The sequence below is a fragment of the Sturnus vulgaris genome, chromosome Z (assembly GCF_052056855.1).
Source record: "Sturnus vulgaris isolate bStuVul1 chromosome Z, bStuVul1.hap1, whole genome shotgun sequence".
Lineage (NCBI taxonomy): Eukaryota > Metazoa > Chordata > Aves > Passeriformes > Sturnidae > Sturnus > Sturnus vulgaris.
Genome location: NC_142283.1, coordinates 40,144,306 through 40,172,305, shown reverse-complemented (window position 1 = coordinate 40,172,305; position 28,000 = coordinate 40,144,306).

The following is a 28,000-nucleotide window of genomic DNA, read 5'->3' as shown; positions in this document are numbered from 1 at the left end:
AAGTGCATTAAAATCTAAAAACCAACACTAGATCAACCATTATAACCCCCCAAATTTTAATTATTTCTTTCTTCCAGCCAGACACTGAAACTAGAGAATTAGCAGCAGTGTATCCTAAGAAACAGATAAAGTGCTGCCATGTCTGTTTGGCTGTCTACACCAACTGCAGACCTTTGTAGGTAACAGGTCTTTTCCATCTTAGATGATCCTGTGTTTCTATGGTATTTCATCTTTCTCCCTGTCCCAAGCTTCCACCCTCTGCACCAGGAGTCACACTCTAGCTGGAGGAGCCTCACCCTAGGGAAGGACTCTGCCCTAAGAGATACATCCCAGTTACATTTTCTTTTGTGACCACAGACTGTGGCATGGTGTACAAAACGTACTGTGAGAAGCCCATAACATGGTCCCATGATTCATTCATACTGATGGAAATGATGCTTCTTCTGGGCATATATGCATTAATGTCCATATGTCTCCGAGTGTTTCTATTTTAAACAATCAGAAAAACCTGTGATTTGGAGGAGAAAGCAAGTACCAACCTAGTTCACTGACAAATTGTGCAACAACTATTTTTGCTGTCTTCTTCAGATTGAAAGCCAATCATTTACTTATTCGTTAACCTAGCATCTTTTTGGTTCTCCTTCATGAAATGCATTTAATAATTTAATAGTTTTCTTTTCTACATTGTAATAAGATAATAAGATGTCTAATTTTTTTGTTTTGGTAGTTTTTTCGAGTATTTTATTTTTATTGTGTTTATATCTTATTTTCCTAGGAATGGTTTTCAAAGTTGATTTCAATTCCAGCCCCCCACCATATATGAAATCTGACTTCACAAATGTCCTGTTGATTCCAATAGGAACCAAATTTCATTCCTCATTTCCAAATTCAAATGGAAGTCTGGAAATTTTAATTGTGTCTGACTTTTTGTATAAGATTTCTTAGGTTGTTTGTTACTCATAAAGTATGTTTACTTTTACGAAAATGTAAATAGCTTTATTTATATTTTGCTTTTTAAAACCATGAAAAAATTATTTATTATTTATGCAGCATAGATACAAATATACGTTCTTTACCACTATAATAAAATTTATGCTCCAGTATCTACTCATTTGTTGGGATAGCTAAATACTGGCAAGAAGAGCACCCGTGAAAAGGATATGTGAAAAAATGCATAGTGCACTTTGTTGTATCTCCTGACATCAGGAAGGGCAAACTATACCTTGTTTGAGCAGACAGCAGTCCATTAAAGACACCCAGACTTTCCGAAACGTATTAGGGTTCCCCCTCCCCTAATTAAAAGGTTATCATTAAAACTGTGAGAACCAAACATCAACAGTGAGTATAAATTACCATCTTTGTCTGACGTCGCACATCAAACCAAAATTCTGGCAGTATGTGTAGAGATCTGGGGACAGCAGAGCTGTTCAGGCTGCATCACCTTTGTCACGTTGCCATGAAGTGCATGCTGTGTGTGGCACCTGGCTGAAGAATAACACAGAAAAAACTGTTGTGGTGTTTTAGGGGTTATTTTCAGCTAGATCAGTTCTAGATTCCAGTCATGAACAGTGAAGAGGGAGAGGAAATGAATTGCATAGGCAGAACAAGTGTCTACTTGCACTTGCACCCACTTCACCCTGAAACAGAACCCATTAACTGGTGTCACCAAACGATACAGGTGCTCTTGGCAAACATGGAGCTACACACAAAGCCATTACTGGTCAGCTTCAGTACTAAAAAATTCTGGCAGTTCTGCAGTAGTGGATAACAGCACCACTGGAGGGTTATTCACAGCAGCACTCCCTGCACTCATTCCCAGTGAGTTAAAAATAAGGACTACTTCTGCATTATCAGTACATATAGCTGATATGAATACCTGTTTATGCTAATGCTACTTGTTATCTGATGTGAAGTGATGGTTCACTTCTTTCTGGGCACAGTCAAATGAAAGAGGCATCTGCAGACAAGTGTATATGTGCAGGTATGTCCACATGCCTGCATGTATTAAGGATGCATTCTTTTCTTATCTGGGTTGCTTTTCTTCCTTGCATTTGAATTGGCCTACCTTAGATACAACAATACCTATGGAAAGCAGGATGGCAAATCTGTGAAAGACATGATAATGAGGCAGGGCTGGATGGAGGGATTTAAACATCTGTTTAAATGTTCACTTAACTGGATTGAAGTTTACAAATTACAGTGCTAGTAACAGTAAGGAGAGACACTAAGTGAAATGGCTGCAGATGTGAAGACTGAGAAATTCTGTTTTAAGCTCCATGAACTGAAGCAAAGCAGAAGGGAGGCAAGCACCCTTAACTCTAAAAGGGACTCCAAGATTTAAAAATGTTTAGAATGACAGAGAAACTGAGTCAAAGATGTGTTTACCACCCTACTGTCATACACAGCAACCTGTATATTTCTTTGTTGTAGCGAAAGTATATAGTAACTTTCTCTAGGTACCCTCAAAAAATGTGTCTTGTTTGCTCAAGCAGGGCAAGGCCCTGAGAAGCCTCAGTACAATTAAGGCTGAGTCAGCATGAAAACTGTTGGTATTCTGAGGATCAGTAGCTCTTCAAAGGACTTCGGGCATATGTGCCAGGACCAGATTTCAGTAATAGCAAAGACAGGTAGCAAGGACGTACAGCAGAAAGGTTGGAGTAAAAACATGGGAAGATGCTTGAATAGACAAGCAGACACCAAAGCCCACTGACCAAGCACAGGTAATTGATGGGTATCCAGGTTAGAGGAGATATGGGAATGAGGAAAAATAGTCAGTTATGAGGATCTGTGGAGAAATCACACATCAACATCCCAATCTCAGAACTGCCCAGTGCTCACTTTGAATTGGGTTTCAACGAAGCACTGGTGCCAGGGTGAAGAGGTAGAGGAGAAATGCCACTGGCAGAGACACAGCTCACAGCTCCAGAGCAGAGAGAGGAAAAAGGGATGCAGAAGCCACCATACAGCCTAAGGAGGTCTGCTATGGCAATAAGTAAAGCAGAAGAAAAAATCCTACTAAGTGCACTGAAAAGAATCAGCCTTATTACTCAGTGGCAACAGTAGTGCTGTTGTCTCCAGTTAGTTCAGGCTTAAGCAACAGCACAACTGAGACTGTCTGAACACTATCATTACAGTCAACATGTTAGCATTGCATAGATGTTGATTGTCTGGTGTTATTATTCATTTCCACTAGGATCCATACTGTTATGAAATTATCATGTGCCACTGAAGCAACCTGTTACATGTCTGTTCTAACAGTTATTACTGACCACCATGAACTGCAATTATTCTTAAATTAAGACTTTATTTTAAAGACTAGCAGCACTTTATCTGTCTAGGACTACCAAGATAGTGTCACAGCAATGCTTTGTCCTACTAAAGCTGCTCCTCTAACCAACTGCAGTAAAAACACAACTTTGCACCTAACAGTGTGCAAATACTGAGCCTGCTTTTGAACAGCACCTTACCAACATATGCTTGATTGGAATATCTAAACCAGAAGAAATCTGTTGTTTAGCTACAAGCATGAGGACTGCATGCAGCAACAAAATCCTTAAGTGCAATTAAATTGAAAATTCAACAGTTAAGGCAAAAGTAAGTCTACTATATAAAATTTTATATCAGAATACATATACGTGTCTGTATATGGAATATATATACAGGAATATATATAATGGAATACATATACAGACCACCATGATGAGAGTCAAATGAAAGAACAGCTTGATATTAGGAGGTTTCAATATAGTAATGCATAGGTAGACAGTAACGTTCCTGGACTGATACACTTTCTTACCTTGCCAATACCATTTTAATTTTGTGTTTACATTTTTTTGGCCAAAGCAATAGTTGGGTTTTTTTAAGAAAAAGCAAAAGAATATTCCGTTAGGAAAAAACTTTCTATATACACAAAAAGGCATAATCTATATTTAATTGCTCTATACTACATCTTCCTAACCCTTTGTAGTATGCAGACGGAAATGTGTACACACAGCCATTCCACACAAGCTCTCAGTCACACAAAACTAACACCTGCCCTCTGCTGTCCAAGATGCAAACAAAGCTGGAAGGAGCTCTTCCTTTCTACAGAGCACATTAATTCTCTCTAGAGCCTTAGCATCTACAGAGAGCCTCCCTAGACAACCTCCCAGTAAATCATACTCACAAATGGAATAAGGAGAATGAAAAACTTACAAGCCCCTGCAAGGCCACACATGCTGGTTTTGGCTGGGGTAGAGTTAATTTTCACCACAATGCTTAGTATGGGGCTGTGTTTTGAATTTGGGCTGAACACAGGGCTGATGATGGAGACTTGTTATTGCTGTGCAGCAGAGCTTACACGGAACCAAGACCTTTTCTTCCTTTTTGCACTGCCACAATGGCAAGGAAGTTGGGGGTGCAATAGAGGCTGGGAGGAGACACAGCCGGGACAGGTGACCCAAACTGACCAAAAGGATATTCCAGACCATATGGCATCATGCTCAGGATATAAACTGGGAGAGAAGGGGAAAGGGGGGATGCTTGGAATGATGGTGTCTGTCTTCCCAAGTAACCATTAAATGTAATGGGGCCCTGCTCTGCTGGAGATGGCTGAACACCTGCCTGCCCACGGGAAGCACTGAATTAATTCCTTGTTTTGCCTTGCATGTGTGCACAGCTTTTGCCTTCCCTATTTAACAGTCTGTACCTCAATCCACAAGTTTCCTACCTTTTGCCATTCCAGCTCGCTCTGATTCCACTTCTGGAGGAGTAAGCAAGCAGCTGTGTAGTGCTTGGTTGCTGGCTGGGGTTAAACCACAACACTGTGTTACAGCAGCTAGTGAGAGTGGTATCTCATCAAAAAGTTAGACCGCAGTTTAAGAGGGCAGAAATGTCCTTCCTGAGAGTTTCATCTGTTCAGATGAACAGAGTAATGGCTAGCAACCCAATTTCTATTGCTGCTTCAGTTTTTTGTGCTCATGAAAGAAAGTATTCTATAAAATGTCATCAGTAGATAAACCATCTTGCTCAGCCTTGGCGTGGTCCTTTGCAGCAGAAATTCTACCTCCATCACTTAAGGAAAAGAAGGGATATATACTGCCAGGAAAGGTGATGCACATGATACACGAGCAGTGTAGGGAGGATCATATGACTGGTCTTTCTGTAATTATGCCTACAAAAACATCTCGTAGTTATGAAACTGCAAATAGATCAACAGGATGACTGCAAAAACCCCAAGGTAAATTCTTGTAACACAGATATCAAAAAAAGAGGCTGTTTCAAGTTTTCACTTTTATCATTAAATTTTTACTTCAAGATAAAAAAATTTGAAACATCTCGGTACAGCAGATGCCCATAATCCTATTAATAAATAAACACTGGGTTAAACCAGCAGAATATCCATTTGGCATCACTAGAGATGTAACTGAACTTCACTAAATGAAAATAATTTTAAAGGCTGTTAAGTGCCTTTTTGGGAAATATATTGATTTTCTAAACTATCATTAATTTGTTCATTTTGAATAGAACTTTGGCCAAAGAAAATTAAAATTAGTTTCTACTCTAAATAGCATCTACCATAAAAGCATCCTTTACATATACACTGTGACTATGAGATTCATGACCCTTTAGCCTGTCTTCCATTCCTTGTTTACCTCTGCAGCTGCTCAGTATCCTCTATCTGCATATCATTGTTACATCAACAGCTAATGAAACCACTGACCAAATTCAGCCAAAAACTAAAAAGAAGTGGAGGTCTGGAAGATGTTAAATAACAACACATTCGTGGAATAAGCAGGAAGATGAAAAGGTGAAATTATACCTATGTCTCCAGAGAGGGAGGCATCATAGTATTAGTCTGTATTTCTTAAAGTCTAACGTTTTTAATAAACATGCTTTACATATTATCTGAGGTGTTACAGTATCACAAAACTTCACAAATAAATGTCAAGACATTGGCAGTATAACCCACATAGTTAGCAGAAGTTGTTTTGCTGTCATTTAACTGGAGCAGAAAGATTTTGTATATGCCACAGAGCAGTGTTTATATTTGTGATTAAGAATCATAGACGCATTAATGATTCTCTAAAAAAAGTTTGAAATTTTAGACCACATTTTCCTTTCTCTGAAATCCTAAAACTGTTCAGAATGCTCTTAATCTATCTCACAAAATATGCAAACCTGCCTGTTACCCATAGCTTCATGCATACTGGGATAAACCTGGTACAAATGCTTAAAAAAGAGACACTTGACAGTACTTTAGCACATCACCATACTTCAGTAGACTTGTTTTTATTATGGCTATCTCATCTAGTATGTCTCATGCTAACACTCAAAAATTTTAAATCTGAGTTTGCCAAGGCCACATACAAAAGCAATTAGAACCAGTTCAGTTCATCCTTCATATACTCATCTCATCATGATCATTATTATTGTCCCTAGATAGAATATACATCTCATGATTTCTTACTAGTTAGACAAAACTCAGCCACTGGTCCAGATGTTCAGCTGCACATTCATTTCAATAGAACTAAATATAATACTGTGCAATTCGCAGTTTACCAACTGGCTTGAAGTAAGCTTAACAGTTAATAATTCCTAGAAAAAAAGGTAAAAAGAAGCTGCTGTTAGTATCTTCTCTACTCTTTTGTTTAACACAAGGAACATGTCTTCTCTGAGTGGATTCTTCATTAGACTAGTCCATTACTTTCAAGGAAAATAGCTGGTGTTTATTAAAACTTCAGAGAGGCTGTCACAACTCTAGGTGAATTGCTGCTGTAATCAGTCACCCAATTGCTTACTGTTTGTAAGCAAAAGCACAGAAGAAAACCACTGCACATTACACTTTTGAGTCTGTTCTTAGCATGGGGAGATAAGGTCAGTATTAGGTATAGTTTTTCTGGATACTTCTCAAGGCTTAAATCAATCATAAGTAGCTACCAGTGCTGGGCATATTCCTACATTATGCAGTCTGATGATGCAGACAGATTTGCTCCCACCTGCTGTGATTCATGCGGCCCAGTCAGATAATACAGTAGCATCATTCAACAACCTGCAGCAAGGTAGTCTAATATTGGCCTTTCTGGCATTGTCTTCTAAAATACACCAATGTAATAAATATTTTCTGTATTAAAAAAAAAGTCACATTAAAAATTATCTTTCTGTTTCTTTGGTGATCTTCTTGTACTCAGAGCAAGTAGATAAAATAAGTTTATAGATTTAATTATATATACACACATGCACACACACGCTTTTCTCCCTTTCTCTGTCTCCAGCCAATATAAAGAAGTCACAGTTTATTTCCAAGGCTGTTTCTCCTCTTAGTGTATTAGCTCTACTGACTCCTGCTATGCCTGCAGTTTTTCTTTAATCTGAACATACTTGGTAAAGATCAAGAAGCAAACACTGCAGGTATCTTATGTAATTCATTTTTTTTTCCTCATCACTATGCAATACTGCATGATGGGAAACCATGCACATATTTTGGCTTACTAATTGATGTTGCTTCCCTCAATTCTCTTCTGAAAATGTATTTCCATTGCACAATGCCTGTGTCAGTATTTAGAGCATATCACGCACTTCAGGCTACCTCTTGAAATTAGCAAGAATATTAAGCCAACTTTAATTTAATTAAAGACAGTGTTAGATTAAAAAATATTCAGCAGTTACAGATGCCATTTTTTCCCTCTTAATTTGGAGTCACATCACTTCAAAATCAACATTTGATTCCATGAGACATTTGAGTGTACTTGACATGGAGATTGGTTCTGGTGTTTGTATGGTTAATCTGCTGAGTCGTGACTACTTGTAACTGTCAAATTCTCTCCAAGGATAAATAATTAAAGCCTCTGAAAGAATAAGCACACAGGAAGCAGTGGAGATTGGAAGTACGTAGGTGTTGAGGGCATTAATTTTTATCCAATCGCTGAATAAAAAGCACATTATTCATGCAACCTTGTTCATTCACTGCTACGTGACCTGCACCACAATAGAAGACTGCAGCATCCAGTGCTGAATTCACAGCATTCAAGGCAATGAGGAAAGGACTCCAACAGTACCAGCACAGAAGAGCAAAATGCTACACCGTAGGTGTAGCATGCAGCCTTTGGTTAATGCTTTAGCTCTTATGACTAATGCTAGAGTGACACAAAAATACTTCTTCTCATAGAATATTTTTCTCTGGGTGCAGTAAAAATAGCAAATATTAGCCTTAAGGTGGAAGGATCTTTTCACTTTCTTTTCAGCACATATTTACCACATGTCAATGACAACTATCAGATAAAAAATCCAAACTCAAGGGAAACAACAAACAAAAGAATTCATTAATTGGTGAAGCAAAACAAATGCAATAGCTTGTAGTATCTGTGGCACAAAACTTTCGACACAAAGTATTTCCAAAAAGTGAATATTGTAAGGTGTAAAATCTACAAAGCAATTTTAGCTGTGAGCTCAAAAAAGCCTGTTATAAGTTCCTGAAGGTTTTTAAAGCACAAGAACAACTCCCTGTTCCAAAATAGATTCCTCCACCTTCACATTGCTATTTCTGTCCCATGTTAACTCACTACAAATTCTATCTTTGGCTTGATGCCTCATATGCCTGTTAACTAACTACTTTTACATGCAATTGTTTATTTGCTTGAATATTTATATACCATATACAAAGGTAAAACTCAAACCAGACTCTAGTGAAAAAATCAACCCATAAATGCTAAAAATCGAGGTATCTATAAACATACCTTAAGACCCATGGTTACTGGAAAGCAAGGCACCTGCTAAAAGTGTTCACATCATCTCCCACAACTACCTACTCACTCTGGCATTTTTAAATACCAGATCAGTTACATCATTCTTAGTAGCAGATGTAACAGCTTCATATCTTATATCCAAGCACAGGCACAAAAGATTTTAACTCTCATTTATAATGAAAAATAATGGTCTTTTAGAAAGGCTTGAAAGCTGCAGAATTCCCAAATGACAAATTTGGATGTTTGAAATGTTATCAGAATAAAAACTCACTTTATTTTTACATAAAAACATAACTCTCCACAGATTACAATCATACAGAAACGATGGAAATTAATTAGTTTCTTATCACAAACCAAAAAAGAAACTGAAAAAGAACCAAAGAGGATTTAAAAACTAAACCCCCTGTTAATTAAATATACAAATAATGTAATTTTAAAAAATAAATATTATATATATATAATGCTACATCTGCAGAAAAAATTGGATGCACATGAGAGAAAGAATTAAGGTCCTCACAGTATGAAAAGAGAAAATAATATCTAGGCAGTCAAGAAGAAGAAGAAAATGAAAACATAAATTTGTATATATATATTAATGGTTGTAATAGGACGAACTTAATTTAGAAATAATTGGTAAATTTGAAAATAGCAAAGTTCCTCAAGGAAACACATTAAGCAATTTGTTGAAAAAACACAAAGTGTTTTATCCTACTGTCAGACTTTTAGAACTTGGATAAGCTCTCAGAGTTGAGAATAGTCTTGTCAAAAGCACTGCTATCAGACACACTAAGGAATCAGCATGGAAGTTTGGATAACAGGTCACTCCTCCTCTCCTCCACCTGCACTAAAGCTAAGGAGAGCATTGCAGAGCACATGAAGTAGGAAATTGAAAATGGCAAAGACTGTCCTTTGTGCTCTTCAATGGTCACCCTCTTCACTGAAACTCTATTACAAAAATATATTGCTAGGACAGGACAACATGGGATGTAATTAATCAAAAGAACATAAAACTGTCCTGTGTCCCAGTGCTGTAGTACTAATGGCTACCATTGTTGTAAAACATTTGCCTTACATTTTGAAGGAAATTAATCAACATTGCGATAAATCATATTATATAATTAAACATTATTAATGCTGGGAACCAAGATTACTGAGCTCCTAGGTAACGTCACATTTGTGTGATGTTAAGAACTGTGTGACATTACTCAGGAGAAAATAGCTTTCGTAATGTCAATAAAGAATGTAATATAATCTCCTTCTGCCATTTCAAAATTGAAAAATGATTAACTGAATAGAAGAGTAACACAGGACTAATTCTCCATTTATCATGGCCAGGTCATAAAATGCTGGTCATATCCATGGTAGGTTCATTTCAGGGCTTAGCTCAAGAAAGGTTAGTAACTTGGGAAAAGGGCACTGCTGATGCTGCTGTAAGCCAGATTTTCTGACTGCTTATTTTATGAGAAAGAGAATATTCTCTCTATGTTCATGGCATAGATAAAAAAAAGAAAGATGAAGGTTTTCAATTTTTAAAACCTGGCTAAGATCACCTGGCTGTTATAATTCACTATTGTCATTTGTGGCATTTGTGAAAATTCAATTCCTAGATATCAGGAGGTAGATCAACATAAGTCTGTTCTGGGAAACAAATAAAGTTGATGAATGAAATCTATGAATGTTTGCTTGCAAAGTTCAGACATGCCAATGAGAATTCAGTGTGTTTAAAATAGCCACAGAAAGCTATCTCAAGTATGATTATAGAATCTCAGCAGAAATGCAACGTGTCCATAAACAGTACAACTGTTTTTATCCCGCCCATATATAGCACATGTTTCTGACACGTTAATATGCAGATTGCAGGTGGGAGTTTCCAGGTTCAAAGCTAATTTTTCCACTGAGTGGCATGTTCCCAAAATTCATTTTCAACCCACCTAATTTTAGGCACTAGTGGAGGGGCTAAAGTTAGAAACCAAGTCATCCTAAACTCTCTCTACAGGCTATGGAAAGATAGTGATAAAGGGCTGGTAAGATTTTACTGCAGCTGAATTACATCCAGTGAATGCCTGTTCAGTATTCAAACTGAAGCTATCTGCTTATTAGCAGATCAAATGTTTGAATATTATTCAGAACAAACAAATTCCATCTAATCATTAAATAAGCTGTATACTTTCTCCCCTTATTCAATCTCCTCAATAGCTACTTCTGTGAACAGCAACTTGCTGGCCTTTTAATCATCATTCTTTTTCTGTTTATTTTCTTTCTAAACAGATAATTCTTCCTCCTTTCTCTTCTTGTTTCCTGAGGTAGCAAATAAGTACAATCTACTATCTAAGATAGTAGCACAACAGAGTTGGGTTATTTTTACAACTACAGATGAATGAGCAACTTGTCCACCTAATGGATTAGATTACTTTAAAATTACCCGTAGCTCCCAAATACTTTGATCAGTGTTCAATAATTTTCTATTCTCACAGCCAAATGCCCTGCTGGAAGCCTGGGAAGGTATCATTATTTATCAATTTTACTCCAAAAAGCAAGATCTCTGTCAAAGAATGTGTTGACAGTTAAACAATTTTTCAGTAAGTGTAGGAATATAGTAATAGGAAAAATAAGGGCATTTATTGCCTTTTGCATTTCAACAACTTAAAAATATGAACACAGGAAACCATATAGTCAGTGTACATAATGTAACGATACATTTTCCAAGCCAAATATAGTTGACTAAATCAAGTTAGAAACATGGGCTGTAACTGCAAAAATAGAACAAAGGATATGTGGGGGGAAAAAAACCCAACAAACTCAAACTACTTGAATTTTGAATATCTTTATATATAATTATTTTCTGATTACTAAATCACGATACATACTTATTAAAACATTTGTTTCAAAAAAATAAAACAAACCAAAAGGGCATATATCTTGAGATTAAAAATATATTCCTACAGTTTCAGTTCTACTTGCCATCATAGTCACTCGAAATCTATCTGTAGACCTTCCTCATTACCAATTTTGATATTCTAGGAAGTCCATACATAAGACACGCCAGGTATTTGCCTTGCATATTAAAGTATTTGTCATACTGCTTTCATTTGGGGAAAAAAAAATTGAGAATCTTCTCCTTCTTTATTGCATCCTATGAGAATCTGAGAGGGAATTTCACAATCAGTCATGCAGCAGATCTTTTTTTTACCTGTGCAGGGCCCCACCGCATTTGCCAGAACTAACTGTGCATGTATATAAATACTATAAACACCATTACAAACATTTCAGGAGAGGTACTGTATTTTCTTACTTTCATTGTGAGAAGAAAGCAAAACTTTCGGATGTGAAATAACACATAAATGAATAAATTAATTAATAAAAATATATTTCGTGCAATTATAAAATGGAATTATAGTTCTCTTATCTCTTAGAAACTAAGTTAAGTTCAGTGAAGCCTATTAATTACTAATATGGAAATAGAGCAAGATTACAGAACTTTTTCTCACTTGTTTTATAAGGATTGTTTTAAACTCAGCAAAGCAAAACATCTAGATTCATTTAAAACTAAACTGAAATCCTGCTACCATTATCTTCCTTCAAATTCTCATCATCTTTTCTATTCATATTTCAGTGACATATGCCATGCACCATAATAACAATATAAAAGACACTGCATGAAAACAAAAAGAAAAGAAAAGGAAACATACACAAAAACCCAAAAACCAACAAAAAAAACCCCAAAACAACCACCATAGAAACCTTGCACTCAAAGAAATTCCCATGATCCCATGCAGCTAAATCCTCTTGAAAGGATACCTGGAATGTATGGAAAGTAGTGAGGAAGTAAATACATGTTTTGACCTATAGGCTAAAAAACCAACATATTCTTATTCACCCTTACCATGTGTACATACTCATTAGCACAGCACTGAGAGAAATTCACTGACATCTAAGAATGCAAGGAATTTATGCATATAACTCATCTCAAATCATGAATCCTCTTTCAACACAAGGAAAACGATGCTAATATTTCATGCATGCTCTAAACCCAAGATTTAATACTCTACTCAGTACTGTGTGTAACAGGAGAACACAGAGTATCTGCAGGAACAGAATTAAAGCTATGTTTTTCCTGATTTTAAAAGGAGGAGGAGAATTTCATTCAGAAAGACTTTTCTGTCCCTGGCAATTATATGCACTGGGAAAATACTGGACAGTTGCCTTCCCAGCTAATAGGTCTTGAGAATATGGTTACATGTGTGATTGCACTGGAGCACTCCTGATTGAATGACTAAAGAGAACTTGACCTCCTCCCTACTTATATTTTCAATCTGCAGAAAGAGGCATCCTCCAATTATAAACGGGCAGATTGAGATACAACAATTGAATGGTAAAGAACAATCAGCCATAGATCTCACTCAGAGTGCCACAAATATGACATTCAACCATCCCAAAGAAACTGTGCTCACGCTTACCAGATGCTAACACATCCATTTCATTTAGTTTTGCCTTCTGCACAGTGAAAAATATTGTAATTTTGTAGTAATTACTGTCAAACTCACAGCTCTAATTATATTCTGCCATTTTAAAGTGCTTGCATATGCATTTAATGCTTCCAAAGATGTCACCCTAAATACTGACATTTTCTGTTCATTCACATAAGATATACAACATTAATAGCCAATGCAATAGCATTTTCATGCAAAAAACACCACGGAAAGTAAGGTTCAAGCAAATATTTTTGCATTTTAAAGTCTGAGGTACACGTACGAATTTACATTTCCATTGTTGCAAAATACCCAGCTTCTTCCTTTTAACCAGCTTCATGCAGCAGGAAGAACTCTGACAGCACCAAAATGCATATTGAACTGCTGAGTTGAGATTAACCTTCAAGCTCTTCCCTTCTATCTTTATTTTTGTCACCAAAAAAGTGAGCCAAACACAAGGACAAAAATAATTTGATCCTCTTACTGTTGAAATTCTCTTGTGCTTTGAATTGCCATAGTAGAGTAGATTCGACATTTGGTTGCTGGATTGTACAATCCGTACTGTAATTTATATTCTCTTAAAAAAACTTCATCTTGAACAACAGTTGGAGAAAAACACATCTCTATCCTGTAACAAGTTGAAACTGGAATATACAAAACATTCCTTACTGATAAAACCATATGTCTTCAACTAACATGTTGTATTTATAAAAGCTCAATCATATGACTAACGGTATTTAAAAAAAAAAGCAAGATATTTAAACATATTTAAAACTTTACTACCTAACTTATCTCCTGGAAGCTTCACAAAACTCACATTTTGTAAGGTACTGTGAAAGAGGGCAAAGTGCTGTATTTTGGCAGTCACGAGGAATATGTGCTTTGCGTAATATGGGTAAACTATGGATTTTTAAGCATATCTATCAGTCTTCCGTTACTTCTACAGTAACTAATTCATGAGAAGCCTTGCTACCACTTACTATCATTCAGAAAGACCTTTTCCATCTTGCATCTCACCACATCTTCAGGAAGGAGCTGAATGCATTGGCAAACCAGTTCTATGACAATGTTAAACTGCCACATTCCTAATCCCTACATTCAGTCCAGAGGCTCCATTTTAATTTTACCTTTTAAGAAAGTATAAAATCTAACTCCCTGAAGGTTAACTTTTTCCACTTTTCCAGATATTGGGTTGAGGGCTTAAATAAGGGGATATAGTTTCAAATTAATTAAAGGCTGTCATTTGTTGTTGCTAATTTGTAGTAATTGGCTTTGGTTACATGCCGATTAGATAAAGGAAAGCACATGTTTAACTAACAGATGATACATTACAGGACTGTTTCCTTTAATTTATCATCAATCATATGGAGCATTTTTTATAACAGGTTTATTTTAGCATTATGCCATTCCAAAATTCTTCTCTCAAGTCTTTTTTCTTCCCTTGTGGCTCCATATGTTGATTGAAAAAATGTTAAAAGGTACCATGGTAACGCTTGCTATGCTATAAGACATATTGAAGAAAGTTTTCAGACTCCTCAGGCATAACTAAGACATTAAAAAACACACAATAATGTCAGAAAAATACTCCAGAGATACAGTGCTAGTATCCAGAGATACTATTTTGAGATTTCATAGACTTGTTAATTATATATATTTTTTACATTAAGAAATTATAATACACAGAGAGTGGAAAAAGTGTCCCTAAAGAAAAGAAATTTGGTATTTCAAAGATGCAATATATTTCGTGGTTTAAAATATGGTTCATGTGCTCTCAAAGTATGAACTGGAAATTTTGAAGTCTAAATTTCACTACCTAGCATCCAGCTATTGATGTCGATGATCGATGTCGATGATCACTATCATTACAAAACAAACGATACACATAAAGATTAATTTTTAAGGACAACAGGCTGAAAATTCAAAAGCACATACTGGTTTTGTCTTATGAAAGTCCACCTCTGTCATCAAAGACCTCGATGACCAGCTACACTGTTTAGACTCCTCTTGTTCCCTTAAAAATCAAACTAACCCTCATCGTCACTGGGGGCTCCCTTGCAGCAGCACAGATTAGCAGCTGATATCAAGCAGGAGAAAACAGTATGATCAAGCCAGAGCACTAATCCCATATGCAGATTTTCATCCCACAAGAAAAAGCACACCTCTAAATCCGTACTATGCTTGTACATTTCTACCAACTGGAGCCCACAGAGAAAGAACTCCATCTCCTGCATTCAGGCTGGATAATGAGTCTGAGTTCACACTTATTTAATTTTCTTTCAATTGCAAACTCATCCCACATATGATAGTAATATATAATAGTAATAACACAGCAGTGTCTTCTGCATTTTTCCAATGGGGCTCATTTCAGATTTGTTTTGCATTATGCATATATAGAAAACAGTAGACCTGACAACACAAGGTCTCTGAAATCCACTTCTTAAATGAAATGAAATTAAATTAAATGTTTCCTGTCTAGATTCAAAATCCAAGCATAACACTGTCTACCCAAAGCAAAGTAACTTTTGTAATGCTGTATAACATTGAACCAAAAAATTGAAGTGACTTCATCTCAAGCAACAATTAGTTTACTCAGTGTACAGTGTCCTGGGGGTGAAAAACACCCCCCCCTTACTCTCATTTTTATTTCTTGCATCTTCCCAAAACAGATTTTTAAGTCCAAAATCAAAGTACATTCTCAAAGATGTATACATTTCATGGCTTCTTTAAAAAGTACTGACCCAGATTTATAGTCTTAACCATACTGCAGTTGCAAACCAAGAGCAGTTACAACACGCAACCCAGTTTTTTCTGCATACAGCTGTACGATTTCATAGCAAAGTTATACTCTATTGGAAGGCTACATAAACGAAAGATTTAGCAATGATCTCAATATATCAGTTTACAAGGTTATTTACGAGGAGCCTGAAAGAGGAAGCTCTGACCAGGTTTTTATGAGTATGGCAACTGTTGCAAATCGCAGTTCGGTAAAAATGTGTCTGCCATTTCCACACTCACCGTCATTTCCACAGAAGACAGATTTATGACACGTTTTGGCCAGTACTCTACGCCATACAGGAATGGAGAGCCCAGGATGCATTCTCACATGCACATCCCACAGGCATAGACGTACACACAGTTCCACAGTTCCAGATTCAGTTGAAAATGTGAATCAAGTTTACACATCCCCACCCCTCCGCCTGTCAAACACTTGCACTGCAGTGGTTATGTTACCAAGCACCTTATTCCAGAAGGCACGTAAAGAGATAAAATAACAGTATTTTCTTTTGTGTCTTCACAAAGAATCAAGCTATGGTTTCCTTGTTTCCCACAGCCTTTAATGTTTCATCTAAAATTAAAATCAACATGGCCAACAGCAACTAAAGGGGTTTTGTTTTTTTAAATACACAATTCATGAAATCTGAACTACTAGCAGTATTTTAAGAATCAGTGCATATAACCTCTGTCCTGAGCCTGAAGCAAGAGTCATGAGGGTTCTAGCTCTGTGCTGTACAGGTGGTAGAATGTGTGGGACCAGTGGGTCAAAAGTTTCATTTCATTGCTGTGCCAGAAATGCAGGTGATTCCAGCATCACAAAAGGGAGGTTATGTTGGAAAAATGGTTGAGGGAGAAGGGAAACTTAAATCCCCCTAGCTCCCTCTGTAAGCTGGTAGAAAGTTCTGCCAGGGTTTGAATTTATAGTAAAAGACAAACAAGGAGATATTACAGACATGGCAGTTCTACGATACAGCTGACAAAGGTGCTCAGGAAAAGCAAGGACCAACAGCTCCCTGAGGGAAGGAGTGAAGGAATCCTGTGTGGTGACAAAGACAGCAGCTTTAGGGTCCTGGGCTAGTCACAGGTGTGTGACACAGAGGGAACTGCAGCTCAGGCCAGACCAAACTCAAAGCAGTTCCTGCAGGCTAGGCTTGACCCCAGGACATTCTCCCCATAGTGCTGCCTGGGAGCCTCATCCCACCACTGTTACCAGTGGGAAGGGGTCACCAGCAGCTGCACAGGCTCAGCCACCACAGCTAAGGCACCCAAAGGAAGGCATGCTCCCACGACTCACAGACCACGATGGAAACACCACTGCAGACAAGAATGGCCTCCAAATCTGCACTCAGTCCATACTTTGAACCTCTGATAAAAAGATTATGCCCTAAAGCAAAAGTTTTTAAATATTATTTAAAAAAAAAACCCCAGCAGCCTAATATTTTGAGCCTGCATGCCTCACTTACAGTGATGATAGGTTCCTAGGAGGAACACCAAGGTGCAGGAGCTGCAATACCAGACTGAGACAGCAGAAGCTCACAGTTAGGTGTGCTCCAGCATGAGGGAAAGCTCACAACATGCATTTAATTTTCAACACTGGAGTAAGATGTAAAAATACTTGAAAAATATTATGAAATAAAACATGTGCTGACATTCTATTGTTCATTTACATCTTAGTCCAACATCTGCTGAGATGGCTAAAGACTTATCACTGATTTCAATCAAGTTCATATGAATAGTTAAGAGGTGGGAAGGGAAAATCCCATTTTTAGCACATCTGCAAGATAGCAAAACAGGATATCCATGACAACACCACTAATATTCTGCTAAAAACACGAAAAGGCATTAAGTTTTAATACCTGTAAAGCAAGATGAATCAGTTTGCCTGTTTCTCTTCTGTGAATTGGCTGATTTTTTTTCTTTTTCTTTTCTTTTTTAAAGGTAAGCCTGTAAATGTATGCATGTAATGACTAATTACATTACCAATTCAAGTACGGCCAAGGAAGACTTCAGTCAAGGATATTCTTAGGAAAACTAATAGTTTAGGGCAGAGGGAATCCGTTCATTACATAAAGGGATATGGCTGTCAAAACAGGAAAACATTTCAAACTGAGCATATTTCCAATACATGGCATTTTTAGAGGTGAAGTTATCTGAAAAAGGCTAATTTTGTATCAAATTTCTAAGATGGCCCCATGAACATATGTCCTGAATGAAATGCAGAGGTGAATTTGATTAATATTTTTAATCTGAGCAGGAGGAAAGACAGATGCAGACAAAATATATTTCCAGGAAGAATTTTCTTCCCATCTATGTTGTAACTGTTAAATTATTTTCTGTATAGATACTGCATGATAATGTGTAATGGAAGAGTTTAACTGATGGATATTTTTCCTTACATGAATGATTAAAAAGATGATGGAAGGTGGAAGGAAAATGTGTTGAGAGCTAAGAAACCTAAAATAAGTATACTTACTTGTGAATTATAAAAGAGGTTTACCTGCCAAGAAAAAAATCAAAATTTTGTGTATCCCCTCCAATAGATGACTTTTCAGTATCTAAAATAAAGGAAGAGGGGAGTCACGAAGAACACTCAAAGTGGACACATATAAACAGGGAATTAGATAGATAGATAGATAGATAGATAGATAGATAGATAGATAGATAGATAGATGATTAGCCTGGCAAAATGCAGGCTCCAAAATCACGGGAAAGAATTCAAATAGCTACTCAGTGCAAGGCAAATATTTTGAAATAGGCTGAGCTGAAAATCACCACTCTAGAACAACAAATTAGATGAGTTTCCTTAAAGTGAAGCATCAGACTGAGTGAAGTTCTGGTGTCATACATTCTCACAGGAACAGAAATAATAAGATAACCAGAAATGACTGGCAAAATCACTTCAGGAACAGTGTATTTCATAGAGCACATGTATATCCCATAGAAGAGTGGTAAGTACTACTATGAACATAATGAAGCTGCTCATAATAAATATAAATCATTTAGCTCTATTCATTGTATCAGTGATAGAACAACACACTCAATATCCAAGAAGGATACTCAAAGCCCAAAGAGACAAAGTAAAGATTCATGCTGGGGAAAATACAAAAATATTAGTGTATGTAAGCAGAATTAATTGTTCCCAAAGTTTCTGAAAACCAAGTTCTGTTAAACTCCAATTAAATAAAGGCTTGATTCAAAATGCCAGGAGAAATTGACACCAATTGAACGTGTTGCATTTGATCCCAGTTCTACCAGTGATCCAAAAAGACCACAGCCCTGTGCCTGACTCATCACAGCAGCTTTGGTGCCACACACAATGGAGAAGTGAAGGGAAAATCTGTCACGTGTGTAGGTGGCTCCTCAAAATGGGGAAACCCTGCTGTCTGACAGGAAGACATTTAACATTTTTTTTGGTAAGGGAGTGGGAACTCTGGTCCTTTATGTTCATTTTATGACATTTAGATTCTCCTGCCTTCCAAAGCTTTGTAAATGTTCCCACACTGTGACACAGGTAATAAGCACAAGAATTGTTATTCTTTGAGATGAAAGTGTAGCTGTTCCCTGTGCATTATCTTCAAAAATTCTGTTATCATCCAGTCTTCTTCAAATGGGAGCACACCAATTAATACTGCCGTAACCAAAACCCACAAGTACTGGCTTTGAAAGAAAAGCTTATCATTTACCATAAGATCAGTGAGCCCTCCAGTGGCTATTTTAAACCTTAAATTGTAACAATAACCATAAGAAAAAATATTTGTATGTATGTAGTTTATTCAGATTACATTTGACTTCATTTATATTCTGTCATCTCTTACTACTTTAACTAAACAACACTTAAGGCAACCTTTATACTTGCAAACAGATGTATTTTAAGCTCACAAACACTTTCGTTCGCTCCTGTGTATGAACAAAATTTGTAAGTGATACATTTTAAACACCTGAGTAACTTCACAGAGGTCAATGAGCAGCATTTATGTAAGGGAGCTGGGAAATATCAATGCATTGGGCTCAAAATCAAAATCTTAGCCTATAATCCTGTAGGATATATATGCCCTCTCTTGAAACTACAGACATCTAGGACGATGAATAAACATTCACAGGCTTTTTCAATGCAAAACTCAGCATGTGGCAGATTTAACATAAATAAAAAAACACCTCTTCTCATAAAGGAACTTGTTCAGCCATGGAACTCTTTGCAATAAGATACTGTGGAGAGAAGACATTTGGCCCAAAGACGACCTGAAAATTCATGAAGCAAAAATCCATATGGGCAAAGAAATCCCTCATCAGAATCTACACTAAACTGGGAATGTGTCACCACAATACTTTTTCAGCTCTTACACTCTTCCATTACAGAAGGAAAACACTAGAGAAAGCTGCAAAGATAAGTTTGGGTAAAAGGATCTTTTCTCAGGTCTAGAACTGAGATATTCAAGTTTAAATAAAACCTTACTTAAAGTATTTAAACACTATATGAAAAATATCCCATAACTAAAGAACTCTCCACTACAGATTTTTTGCCCTTGATCCACTCTAAGACACTGTCATGTTGCTCAGCCTCCAGGAAAAATCTGAGCAGGACTGTGCCTCATTTGACAGAATCTTCTTCTGCTTGATTCTCCAGTTATTATACAGTATCATCCTGAATGTGTTATATGAGCATTGGTTGCTATGGAAATCATCTGCTAAATTCTGCATTATTGATTTTGTTTAACATGGGAATTGAATCATAGAACCATTAAGGCTGGAAAAGACCTTCAGGGTCATTGAATCTGACCTTTGACAGAAGTTGATGTTGTCAACTAAACCATAGAACTAAGTGCCATGTCCAGTTGTTTCTCGAATAGCTCCAGGGTTGGTGACTTCACCACCTCCCTAGGCCGCCCATTCCAATGGCTCAATAACCCTTCCCATGAAGAAATTCTTATTGATATCCAACCTGAACCTCACCCAGCACATTTTGAGGCTACGTCCTCTTGTCCTGTCACTAGTTGCCTGGGAGAAGAGGCTGACCCTGAGATGGCTACACCCTCCTGTCAGGCAGTTCTAGAAAAGGATAAGGCCTCCCCCAATACTCCAGGCTAAACAATCCCAGCTCCCTCAGCTGCTCCTCACAGGACTTGTGCTCCAGATCCTTCATTAGCTCCATTCTCCTTCCCTGAACACACTCCAGCACCTCAACATCCTTCTTGTACTGAGAGGCCCAGAACTGAAAACACAATTCAAGGTGTGGCCTCACCAGTGCAAAGTTCAGGGGAACAATCCCTGCCCTGGTCACTATTGCTGATACAGGCCAGGATGCCATTGGCCTTCTTGGCCACTTGGGCACAGCTGGCTTGTGTTCAGCTACTGTTGACCAGCACCACCAGGTCCTTTCCACTTTCCAGCCACTCTGATCCCAGCCAGTAGCACTACCTGGATTTGTGACACAAGGACCCATCACTTCACCTCATTGAACATCATGGAACTGGCCTCTGCCTATCAATCCAGCCTATCCAGATCTCTCTGTAGAGCCTTCCTGCCCTCCAGAAGATCAACTTGCCTGCCCACTTTGGTGTCATCTACAAACTTACCTAGGGTGCATTTAATTCCATCATCCAGATCACTGATAAAGATGTTAAACAGGAGAGGCACTAATACTGAGATCTGGGGAACCTCACTAAGTGACAAGCCACCAACTGGTTGTAACTCCACTCACCACCACTCTCTGGGTTCAGTCTTTGCCTTAAGTCAGCAAACAGAGACCTTGCCCAAGCCATGGGCTGCCAGATTCTGCAGGAGAATAGTCTGGCTGACAATATCAAAGCTTTGCTGCAATCCAAGTAGACAGCATCCACAGTCTTTCCCTCATCCACTGGGTGTGACACCTAGTCATAAATGGAGATGAGGTGAAAAGCAGGAACTTCCTTTCCCAAAGCCACACTGGGTGGGCCCAATCCTGTGGTCATCCTCTACATGCTGTGTGGTGGCACTCAAGATAATCTGTTTCATAACCTTCCCAGGTCTGTATTCCCTGGATCCTCCTTTGGAACCTTCCTGTAGATGGACATCACACTGGCCAGCCTCCAGTTGTCTGGGTCCTCCCTGGCTAACCAGGACTGACAATAAATGATGGTGAGTGGCTTGCTGAGCTCTTCCTCCCTTCCCTCAGTACTCTTGGGTGAATCCCATCCAGTCCACACACTTGTGATTGTCCAAGTGGCACAGCAGGTCATTAACTCTTCCTCCTGGACTGCACGGGGTCTGTTCTGCTCCACATCCCTGTCTACCAGCTCAGGGGGATGGCTGCCCTCAGGATAACTGGGCTTTCTCTTCATAACTGAGGCAAAGATGGAATCAAGTAACCCAGCCTTCTTCTCATCCTTGGTGACAATTTTTTCCCCTACATCCTATAAATGACTAAGATTTTCCTTGAGTGTCTTTTAGTTTTTAACATATTTATAAAACCAGATTTTAATATCTTTCACAGCACTGGCCAGAATGAGTTTTAGCTGAGCTTTTGCCTTTCTAATTTTCTCTCTACATGACCTAACAACATCATTGTACAATCTCTGAGTTGGCTGTCCCATCTTCCAAGGGTCATAAAATCTCTTTTATTCCATGAGTTCCAGTGAAAGTTTCTTCTTTAGTCAGGCTGGTTTTCTTCTCTGCCAGCTCATCTTTTAGCATACAGAGATGGCCTGGTCCTGCACCTTTAAGATTTCCTCCTTAAAGCGTGTCCCCTTCCTGAACCCCTTTGTTTTTAAGGGCAGTTTCCTGGGAGACTCTCTGAACCAGAGTCCTGAACAGGCCAAAGTCTGCCCTTTGGAAGTCCAAGGTAGAGGTTCTGTTGATCCCCTTCCTTATTTCACCAAGAACAGAGCGTACCCAGGGTGGCCTCTGACCACCACATGTCCCAGGGCCCTTCTCTGTCTGTGAGCAGCAGGTCTGGCAGGGCATGCCCTGGCAGGCTCCCCTACCAGCTGTGCCTGAAGTTACCTCCCACACACTCCAGGAACCTCCCAGACTGTCTCCTCTCCACTGCTGAGTTTCCAGCAGGCATTTGGCAAGGTAAAGTCTCCCAAGAGCAAGGGCTAGTGATCATGAAACATCCACTGACAGAATATTTCACTTCATCCTGGTTGGGTGGTCTGTGACAGACTCCCAGCAGGATCTGTGCCTTGTTGGCCATCCCTGTGACTGTCACCCACAGGCTCTCAGCCTTATCCCCCCTGCCCCTGAGCTCTGTGCAGCCAAAACCCTCCCCAATGTACAGAGTACAGAGCCCCCCACCGCCTCTCCTTCCTCACCTGTCCCTTCTGAAGAGCTTGTAGCCATCCACTGCAGCATCCAGTCCTGCCACCACATTTCCATGGTGATAACTCCATCACAGCTTCCAACGGCTTCCATTGTTTGTTACCCGTGCTGGGTGCACTGGTGCAGATGCACTTCAGCTGGGCTGTCCATGTCACCCACAACACTGGTGTGTCACCCCAGGCTCATCAGTGTCACTTTTTAGACCTAAGCTGTAGTCTTTTGAGTAGGTTCTGATCACAACTTCCACAAGAAGATCCCTTAAAGCAGAATGAGAGAATTAAATCTCAATGAAATGACATGGAGCAACATTAGCTTCCAAGCTCTGCAAAGATCTGAATGGATCATAGACATTCTGTATTTTTACACTGATCCCTTAAGCCAGGCACTTCTATGACTTGGGAATAATTTATTCAATAATATATTTAATAATAATTTTAATAATTTATTTGATACCTTCAAAATGCAATTCTTGAACCAGCATAGGTACTGCATGGAGCATGCATCAAAATTGGCTCTATTTTTCAAGTTTGTTTATCCTCTCTAAGAAGATCATCCCTCAGCAATTCCACTGGATTATATTCAACACTTACATTGTTTTATTCACAGTCAGCTAGACCATCAAAACATACCAACATTCTTCAGTCTCTCCACAGTTTTGTGTGAACCAAAACAAAACAAAAATAACCCATTTTCTGCATTTACTAAGGGGATGTTAATTAGCACACAAACAACTCAACACTTACAATAAAGTCCTTCAAAACAAGTAAGGCAGTAAATTTAACTATCTAAATTAAGGTGAATTCTGAATATTAAACCTTCAGAGACAAATACTGTTAATATTATACACACAAGCAGCCTGAGAGTGCTTTGGGGAACTATTAATTTTGTGGAATTCTATGCAAACATCATATAAAGCCAGCAAATAAAATCAGCAAATAGAAAGTTACCTTACTGAATACAAGAATTAAGTGAGACTGGTTTTCTACCAACTCATGATTTGTAGCTTTACAGTCTCAGAAGGCATATACACCAAATGCTGAAAGATATTTACCCCTGAAGCATTTATGCAAAGCTTTTTTTCCCACGTAGACTCTGTCTAATAAGGTGCAAGTTTAACCGTAACATCATCCCCCATCAGAGTTCTTCTCCTCTATTTTATTTGTCTGCCTGTTATCATGAAACGTGCAAAAATTTATCAGCATTTGCCTTAACTTTGAGCCAATAGGTTCAAAAGCTAGTTGAGGATCAAAACTGATGAGAAGTACAATTGTGTACACCTTGCTTCCATAAGAAACATTGAAAATATAAAACCAGAGATAACAGTTCATCAATATGTGCTATGAATGTGATTCACATTCAAATTACTCAAAAGTTATTAACTGTGTATATGATTATGACTCATGAAGACAGTACAAAAGGTTCCTTGACTCTGATCTTGCTGTTCTATTCAGAGAAATACATTCAAGCATCTGACATTAGTGTTTTATAAGGACATGTTTGAAAACTGAAGCACAGTAAAAGTACATTTAACTTATTTTTTCAATGTCTCACAGAACTAAACAGGAAAAGCTGCAGAGATTTTTAATCAGAGACTGCTATGCACAACACATGGAAAATTTTTCATCTCCCTCGTCTGACAAAAAGTACAGAAAATATTTTCATGTACCATACCTTACATCCTGAACTCTGTACATGTAATAGTTAAGGTGCACATGGGCCCTTCATTGTAACAGTTTTATCATAGCCCACATATCTTTGTAGATGGCCTCAGTCACAAGCAAACACATTATACAGAGGATTTAAATCTCTTCCTGTCTAGATACACAAAATCATTCCACACAATAATGTTCATAGTCCATCTTTAGGCCTGAAGAGTCTCTAAGCTGACTACAGTCATGCTGTTTACATACAGAGTGCAGAGTAACAGTGCTCCATTTTATATGTGCTTTTGTTACAGCTACAGGAGACAGAGACGGAAGCTCAAGAATATTCTCTTTGTGTTCTGTCATTTTATCTTGGGTTTCAACAACAACTTAATCACAGCTGCTGCCCTAATCAGACAGGTATCTGAGCGGGAAATTACATTCACATTTCTCCTAACAAACCTATACCCCCCTAAGGCTATGTGGAATACTTGTTAGCCTTTGCTATGGCAAACTTCTTTGATAAATGTTTTAATACGTGCCTTCAACATGCTGAGGCAAAAGTGTAGGATAAAGCTTCTCAGCAGCTTTTCTTTTTAATAAATATGGGTATTTGTGGTCTCACTTCTGACCTGGTTCAAAAGCTTTGGAGTAAGGATTCAATTCACCACTTGATAATCTTAATTCCAGAAACCAAGTTCTTTGGATATGAAAACATATAACAATTACAATCGAAAGGTCATTTCAGAGCAGTAGAGAGAAAAAAATTACTTTTGTTCTACACTCTGTATTTGCAAAAGTTACAGTGGGAAAGCATAACTAACAAAACCGTAGAAAGCAGGCCTCAAAGAAACCACTGGAGACAGGATCAGCTTGACCTAAAGCATTACTGCAGAAAGCATTTTTTTCTGAAATGTTCTAAGACATTTAAATTATGTACTGGTAGGAAATGTTTCTTATGGTGTAGCACAAAGCTGCCTTGACAAAGTTCAAGCATTTTTGTTCTCTCCACGCTGTACAGAACAGTTTATTTCCTTCTTTGCAATGTGACTGACACAGCCTTTGTGAGTAACAGTATCCTCCAGCAGCTCTCTAGCAGTGCCCCATCTGCCTCACAGTAAAAAAGGCTTCCTGATGTTCATAAGGAACACCCCATGTTTCAGTTTGCGCCCACTGCCTCTGGTCCTGTCACTGGGCACCACTGCAGTGAGCCTGGTTCTGGTCTTCTTTGCATCCTGCCTTCAGTTTTTCACATACAGGTTTTCATCACATAGCCCTTCATTGAACTCTCCCTAGCAGCTCCATCTTTGTCTTGCAGTCAGAAGCCCAAAGCTGGGCTCCAGCAGAGGCCTCATGCACGCTGTATGGAGGGGCAGGATCACCTCCCTCAACTGATGCCTTGGGTTTTAGCTTTTATAATTTTTAGATTCTCTGCTGCCTGGTGTGTAACTCTTAATCTTCATATTAGTAAACAAAATTAGAAACTTCATATTGCTGTTAGTAAGTTCTCTTCACGGGGCAGTTGGACAAAACATCCCTTCCTAGCTAGAGAATCAAGGACATCCGTTACCCAAAAAGTATAAACAACAGCTAAGGGAAGGATGCAAGACCCGGAGCTGAGACTTCATGACCTGGAGCTGTAATTCGACAATTGAACTCAATATGTAGATGAACCAAAACTTGTAAAAGTGTAAAAACTCATGACTGGGATCCATCTTGGGTGTAGCCATGGCCAAGCTCTTGTACTGCCCTAGGTGTATCCTTTCACAGCCTTTCAACAAATACCTATTTTATTCTTTTAACTGTCTAGTCTGTCCTCCAGATCAGCCTCTCTAGGCATAACAACCTGCTGGTAACACTCGTCCTACTGCAGCCCAGGGCACTGCTAGCCATCCTTACTGCTAGGGCACAGTGCTGGTCACATTCAGCTCAGTGTTCATCAGCATTCCCACGTCCTTTTCTGAAAAACACATTTCCAGCTGGGGAGTTCCCACCACGTACTGCTGCCTGTGGTTGTTCCTCCACAGGTGCAGGACTTTGCTCTTCCCCTTGTTCCACTTGTTGCCCACAACTTCATGAAGGTCCTCCCAGCCTATTTCTGCTGTTCCTTGAGATGGCTGCACAACCCTGTGGTTTCTGAGTTACTCCTCCCTTCTAGCTGTCATCTGCAAACTTGCTGGGGGCACACACTGCCCCACTGTGCAGGTCATTAATGAAAACGTTAAAAAGGCTCAAGCCCAGTTCTGACCCCTGGGACGCACCTCTATTTATTGGTTTCCAACTGGACTAGTGTCATATGTCACCATTCTCTGGGCCTTGCCATTCACTGGAGGTCATTGCCTGCACACCCAGTCCATACATCAACTGCTTCTCTTTGAAGGTATTACCTGGAACCAAAAGCCTTGCTGAAGTCTACGAAAACAATGAGAAAAGCTTACACATAGTCTTACATAAAGATCAATTTTCTCTCATGTCCAGCATGTATGAGGTAAGCAGAAAGCTTATAAAAGAAAATATGGAGAGGAAATGTATTTCATCCAATCACTCATCATGGTGATTTAATATTTTTTCCCGTTATTGCACAATGACATTCCTAACAGAAATAATTGTGTACATTCTGCCTCAAGTATTTAAAAATAACAGCTGTGCTGCCTGAAATTAAGCTAAGATTTCCAAACCACTCTATCTTGAATAACTCAACCAACAATTTAGAAAACTTGCAGGTGGCTTGTACTTTTAGAATTATACTGAAATATATACATTCCTTTGTTACTTTCATTTTACACCTTTAGCTACACCAGTTCAAAAACACTGACTTCATTTTGCCTGCAAATGGCCTGTGCCCAACAAGCTCTAATATGCAGTCAAATTAAGAGAATAATAAATATTACGGCTAGATTATAATAATCACACCTTTAAATGGTTGAGACTGGCTTAACTTTCGTTGTTTAAGCCAAACTGCACTGCTAGTAGAAACAATGTTGCTAAAGAAATACCCACGCATGTGTATCACCAGTCATGCATCACATGGCTTTGGTTGTTTTTTCCATCAGAACAGTTTTCAGACAGATGCATTACATAACCGCGGGCAGTT